General features: G+C 45.5%; 1 pseudogene; it reads left to right on the plus strand.

The window, feature by feature from the left end:
- The first annotated feature begins 458 nt into the window (after positions 1-458).
- LOC119470908 lies at positions 459-545 on the plus strand (annotated as a pseudogene).
- Positions 546-7249: the final 6704 nt, after the last annotated feature.

The following is a 7249-nucleotide window of genomic DNA, read 5'->3' on the forward strand; positions in this document are numbered from 1 at the left end:
AAAAAAAAAAAAAAGAGCCCAGGTGCGGTGGCTCACAACTGTAATCCTAGCACTTTGGGAGCCCAGGTGGGTGGATCACGAGGTCAAGAGATGGAGACCATCCTGGCCAACATGGTGAAAACCTGTCTCTACTAAAAATACAAAAATTAGCTGGGTGTGGTGGTGCCCGCCTGTAGTCCCAGCCACTTGAGAAGCTGAGGCAGAAAAGTCACTTGAACACGGGAGGAGGAGGTTGCAGTGAGCCGAGATCGTACCACTGCACTCCAGCTTGGCGACAGAGTGAGACTCCATCTCAAAAAATAAAAATAAAATAAAATAAAAAATGAGATAAAATAATGAGACTCATCTCCTGCTTCTAAGAGCAGGGCTACAGGCACAAAAGGGGTGGCGGAGGTGCAAGTCAGGATGGAGAGGGCTGAGAAAGACCTTTAGAGTCATGAGCTACAAGGCAAAGAGAGGCCCTTTTGTAGTTCATAAGCATAATGATTGGGTTTTTGCACGTATGTGAAACCTTGTTAAGATGTTGGCACTTTACCCATAAGACATGAAACAAAAACACACCCAAAAAACAGTGCAGCAAGAAAGATTTCTGATGGTGCCTTGAATCTAGTAGTGATAATATTCATTGCAAAACTTTACTATCATAGCAAAAACATTCCCCTGAACTCTTACTGTGTGCCAAGCACAGTGCTCAGTAATCTGAATCCTTAGCCCTTTGTGGTGAGGTCTATAGTCACCCTTATTTTACAGATGAAGGAATGGAGATTTGGAGAGGCTAAGTAATGAGTGCAGGGCGATGAGCTAATATCAAACTCCGGCATTGAGGCTATTCTGTCCAGAGAAAGAAATACATGCTACGGACTTTCTGGACAGAGTTCTGCTATACTTATGACAGCACTAGAAATCAAGTCCTCTCCCCTTTGTTTCTCTGAAAAGAAATAATTTGTTTCCTGTGTTCTGGAAGGACGCTGAATGAAAGCAGGTTGTGTGTGTGTGTGGTTTTTTTCCTTCACTTACGAAGCTTAGTTTGGCTGGATATGCTGGTTGTGTTTTAAAGCATGTCCATTAAAGCCTCTTTTGGCTCCTGAGCCTTTAGCGGGAGGCTCCTGCTATGTTTCACATGACCCTGTCTGAGTGAGCTCTCTGTTGGCCTTAGGGAAAACATGGGACCATTGTGCTAATCCAATGAGGAGCATCTGCTTAGAAAGAGATTTTTTTGGGTGATGCCAGTGGTTGAGTAGCTCTCCCTTCATCTGTTCATAAAGAAAAAGAAGTCTTTCTAATATATTTAAAACTAAGAACTTCTTGTTGACCTCAAATGAGCATCCTTGAAATTGACATGCTTGCCAAGGTCTTGGATGATGTCTTTGTTGCTATAGTTAAGGGGCACATCACAGTTCTTATCTGATTTCTCTACATCATTTGCTGCTAACTGTCATCTTTTAAACGAATCTATTCTCTTGGTTTCCTTCCTTTCTCTCTGAACGATGCTTTGCTTGCCTCTTCAGGGTCGGTGGTTTCCAAAGATATATTTATTCTCTCATCTCAAGGCACTCTCGTTTTCAGAGATCTCATTCATTATCAGGGCTTCCACTGTCAGCTCTATGTGAATGGCTTCCGAGTCTCTATCATCAGACAGTATCTTTCTTCTTGGGTGCACATGTATGCACAAGTCTGTGGCTTGAGTAACCCCAAACTCAACAGGTCCAACACCTAACTTGTCCTCTTTGCCCCAAGCCCTCTTGTGTTATCCCTGAGCAGGGCACTGCTGGCTATCCATTGGCCAAAGCTAGGGGCTTTGGCATCATTCTCCATTCTTCCCATTCCCTCGCCCAACAACAGCTAATCCTTCAACAAGTTCCATTCCATAATGATGCCTATCTATTTCTCACTGCCACCTCAGTTCATGTCACCATCATCTCTTCCTGTGTGTATTCTTGATCCTGCCAATCCATGCAACTCGGGTGATGTGAGTCCCCTTCTTAAAACTCTCCAAGGATTGCTGCTACTCTTAAGATAAAGTTTAAATGCTTTGATGTGACTCACAAGGCCCTGTATGGCCTGGCCTCAGCTTTTGCTCTATGCCCTCACATCACTCTCATAATTCTCCACTTTCACATGCTGCATCTTGCCTATGTAGTCTTCAGTACATGCTAATCCATCTGCCTGGACTGTTCTCCCCTCTCCTTGTATGCTTTCACTTGGCCGATTCCTGCTTATATTTTAGATCTGAAGCTTAGATGTCACTTAGATATGGACCTCCCAGACTGGGCTAGGTGGTTCTCTCTCCCTATCCTCAAACTCCCACCCACGGGGGCCTCTTTCTTCCTATTAGAGCATTTGTCACTGAATATGAATTGTTTTTTGTCCGTATTATCTAATAGATAGAGTTCTGTGAGGCCACAGAGCTATCCTATATACCATTATATCTCTAGAGCCTTGCACACAGTAGGGTAGAGGCCTATATTAGTTATCTTTGGCTGCATAACAAATGACCCTAAAACCTAGTGGCTTAAAACAGCAAGCATTTATTATGTCACAGTTTTTTGTGGGTCAGGAATTTGGGAGCAGCTTAGCTTTCTCATGAAGTTCCAGTCATCTGAAGGCTTGATTGGGGCTGAATGATCTTCCAAGATGGCATACTCACATGGCTGTTGGCAGGCAGCTTTAGCTACTGACTGCTATGTGGGCCTTTCCAAATGTCTACTTGAGTGTCCTCATGACATGGCAGCTGAGCTCCTCCAGAAAGGGCGATCTAAGATAAAGCAGAGACTGCTATGCCTGCTATGTCCCAGACTCACTTGGATCATTATTTTGGCCATTTTGGCAACATTTAATTTGTTAGGAGAGACTAAATACAGCCCACACTTAATAAATGTCTAAAAAAAAATGTACATTTTCTCATTTTATGTATTATTTACTTATTTTTGACACTGGGTCTTGCTCTGTTGCCCAGGTTGGAGTGCAGTGGCATAATTACACCTCACTGCAGCCTCAACCTCCCAGGCTCAAGTGATCCTCCCACCGCAGCCTCCTGAGTAGTTGGGAGTACAGGCGTGCACCATCATGCCCGGCTAATTTTTTTGATTTTCAATAGAGATGAAGACTTGCTATGTTGCCCAGGCTGGTCTTGAACTCCTAAACTCAAACAATCCTTCTGCCTTGGCCCCCCCCCAAAGCTCTGGGATTGCAGGCATGAGCCACTGTGCCCGGCCTACATTTTTTGCATCTTATATCAGCAACCCCCAAATGTCTTGTGTGTGTGTGTGTGTGTGTGTGTGTGTGTGTACAGTATACAATGTCTTCCCCTGAAGTAGAAAGCTTTCTAGGAGCAGTTACAACAGTTGAAGATAAAGGCGGTGGTGGCGTGTGTGTGTATTGTTTACCTGACATTTTACAGAAAGTTTCTTGTTGTCATCTTTTGGTTTATGATAGTGGGTAGAGCCACTCCACTGTGATCAACTGAAGATTTTTGTGTGCCCACTGGAGAGAGAGAGAATGAGAGAGAGAGAGAGAGAGAGAGAGAGAGAGGAGAGGGAGAGAGATGTATTCTTGAAGATTTTGCTTGACACAGGCCAAAACTTACGCTGCGGCAGAGGTTGGATATTTGATGCCTGAATCATGGAGTGCAAAAGGAGGGGGCATGCTCTCAATTATTTGGATAAGGAGAGAAAAGAGAAATAAATTTTTGTTTTTAGATGGGTGGCAACATCTGAGAAAGGAACCACAGAAATAAGGCAACAATTCTCTCTCTCTCTCTCTCTCTCTCTTTTTTTTTTTTTTTTTGAGACAGAGTCTCACTCTTGGAGTGCAGTGGTATGATCTCAGCACACTGCAACCTCCACCTCCTAGGTTCAGACAATTCTCCTGCCTCAGGCTCTGGAGTAGCTGGGAATACAGGGACCAGCCACCACATTCAGTTTATTTGTGTATTTTTGGTAAAGATGCGGTTTCACCATGTTGGTCAGGATGGTCTCGAACTCCTGACCTCTGGTGATCCACCCACCTTGGCCTCCCAAAGTGCTGGGATTACAGGCTTGAGCCACCGTGCCTGGCCAGTTCTCATATTTTTTGAAGTTTGTTTCTAATTTGCTTTCTGTTTGATTTAATGCCTTCTCACCTCTGCTAATATTTAAAAATTAAAACCAATTAAGAGTAATTTTATTTGAGAATTGAACTATATCACAATTCCCTAAGATGATAAAACTATGTGGTTTATTCAGATGAAGCCCGAGAGCCCCACGGCAACGTCGTCTGCTAGGTGTTTGGTTGTTTGTGTCATCATGCCCACTCCCCTGGTATGTTACCCTTCTCATACCCTTTCTTGGGCTTCGTTATTTTCCAATGCAATGGTGACATTTTTTTGCTTCAATTCTTTCAAAGGGAAACTTTCCCAGAGAAAATTCCCTTGTAACTACTTGTTGTTGTTGTTGTTGTTTGAGACTGAGTCTTGCTCTGTCACCCAGGCTGGAGTGCAGTGGCACAATCTTCGCTCACTCCACAGCCTCGACCTCCTGGGTTCAGGTGATCCTCCTGCCTCAGCCTCTCAAGTGACTGGGACCACAGTCGTTCACCACCACACCCTGCTAATTTTTGTGGAAACAGGGTTTCACTCTGTTGCCCAGGCTGGTCTTGAGCTCCGGGACCCAAGTAATCCACCTGCCTCTGCCTCCCAAAGTGCTGGGATTACAGGTGTGAGCCACCATGCCCAGCCCCTTGTAGCTACTTTATCTGGCAGGAAAAAGTCTATCTTCCTGCATAACCCCACTAACTTAAACATGTAGCTTAAATTTTCTTCAATTCTCTTATCCCCATGCAAATAACTTATCCCCACACAGACAGAAACTCCTGACAACGTCAGCGTCAGTGAGTAGATTCCTTGTGGCATAGACTGGAGAGGAAAGGGTATTTGGTTGGCTTTATTTCATCCTAATTCCAAATTTATTTTACTAAAGACATTTGGAGATGGAGAGAGGAGGGTGGGGGCAGTAATTTGTGTTTCTGCTTTGAAAGTGCTGAGAAGCCTTTTCCCTTCCTTCCCGTTTGTCACTTGGCGTGGCTCTTCTGCAACCCAGTGCAGTCTTGTTTCCAGAATGCCTCCTGACGACTGCTGCACGTTCCTCTCTGCCTAGTAAAGGCCCCAAAGTGAGGGCTAGGGCTGACGTTCTTGAAAATCTGAATGTGCTTGTTAGGTAAAATTGATTGATTGATTGATTGATTGATTGAGACAGAGTTTCACTCTTGTTTCCCAGACTGGAGTGCAGTGTGATCTTGGCTCAAGCAATTCTCCTGCCTCAGCCCCCCCAGTAGCTGGGATTACAGATGCGTGCCACCACATCCGGTTAATTTTTGTATTTTCAGTAGAGACAGGGTTTCACCATGTTGGCCAGGCTGGTCTCGAACTCTTGACCTCAAGTAATCCACCCACCTAGGCCTACCAAATTGCATTGGGATTACACGCGTGAGCCACAGTGGCCAAACTTTTTTTTTTCTTTAATTTTAAAATTATTTTATTTATTTATTTAGATAAAGTCATGTTTGTTGCCCAGGCTGTAGTGCAGTGGTGCGATCATGGCTCACTGCCACCTCAACCTCCTGGACTCTAGCTATCCTCCGCCTCAGCCTCCTGAGTAGCTGGGATTGCAGGCACGCACCACCATGCCGCACTAAAGGGGCACCAATTTCAACAGTTCACGAAGTGTACTTTCAGCTTACACCCCCCTTAAGTATACTTTCAGTTTTCATACCTTGATTTTCCTGCTCTGCACTCAGTCACTTTCCCTTTCACTTCCCCGCCCCTGTTGCCACTGGGCTCTTCATTTAGACCCTGCAGCTGAGGAGGAGGGGCACGCAAGCCAAGGGGCAGAGGGGAAACGGCTCAGAAAACATGGGTTTGGAGGGCGCAGAAACCAGTGTCAAGTTTCCATTTCTGGCCTGTGGACCAGCTGGGCACAGTGCAGGGCCCTGGGATGGGACCTGTGGTGTCCCTCTCTGATGTCTCACTCAGAACAGAGGCTTCCCTTGGGGCCCCTCACTGTGTAGGGCTCTTCCTGCCTGGCGAGACACCATATTCCTTGCACTGGGCCTCCCCAATGCTGACTACGCTTCCCATCGCCTGTTGTCACACTCACTGTTGCCATCTTCTTACTCCCGGGAAGGACTGCCTCTCTCCCAGCCACTGCAGCGGTCTGTGCCCCCAGAGACTTTTCCACCCTCCATGCAGGAAGAATGGCTGCTTGCCGCAGTGAACCTCAAAGACCCAGAGCCATCCCCAAATGGGACATCCACTGGAAATAGTGGAGTTCATAAGACAGGCACATTGCTTGTCCATTCATTCTCTCATTATGTGTTGACTGAGCTCTTCTCCAGAGTGAGCACTGCGCTGACTGCAATGGGGAGGAAGAGTTCAGACTACGAGGGACACTTTGGTGTGTGAGCAAACAATCTGGTACAGGACACTGAGTACCCAGAGACAGATACACATTGACGAGGGGGTGTCTGACAAGAACAGAAAGACCAAGTTCCTGTGAGAAGGGGGATCTCGAAGACTGAGAAGGGAATTCATGTGTTGCTTCATGAAGCAAATGTATATTTTTGAAGATGCTGAGAAATTATTTTACTTTTTATAATTATGAAAGTAATAGCTACTCATTGCAAAACATTTAGAAAGCATAAAACAGAAATAAATATAACTTCCAATCTCACCAGTCACTATTCACATTTTGGCATTCTTGCTCTTGATTTTATCTTGGCTTCAAGTGGGGTCATTGCAACTGGGCTTTGCAAAATGAGTAGAAGTTTGCCTGGCAATTCAAAAGTGGAAAGGCCTTCTAGAAAGAGGAACTGACATGCCCAGGCCTGGAGATGTGGAAGTGCATGGGCACAGTGTGCAAAATCTGATGAGAAAGGGACAGGACGGCCAGAGTCATGGAACAAATACTGATTGAGCCTGTTTGGTGCCAGATAGCGCAGCAGGCCCTGGAGGCGCAATGGTAATCACAGCCAGATAAGGTCCCGCCCTTGTGGAGGTTAAGGTCGTTTGGGGAAGACAGATGTGGATCCGATAAATGGTCTGATCCAGGCACACATAAATGGAGCCTTACTAACTCTAACTGTGGGAGTGTGAGGGAGCATGGGTAGAGCTTGAACTTGTGACAGGGTATCTGGCGGGTCTGTGGGCAGACACGGGATTTGGGAAGGAAGAGCCATGTGATTTTTTTTTTTCTTTCCTTCCTTCCTCTTTTCTTTT

The sequence above is a fragment of the Cebus imitator genome, unplaced genomic scaffold (assembly GCF_001604975.1).
Source record: "Cebus imitator isolate Cc_AM_T3 unplaced genomic scaffold, Cebus_imitator-1.0 Scaffold43, whole genome shotgun sequence".
Taxonomy (NCBI): Eukaryota; Metazoa; Chordata; class Mammalia; order Primates; family Cebidae; genus Cebus; species Cebus imitator.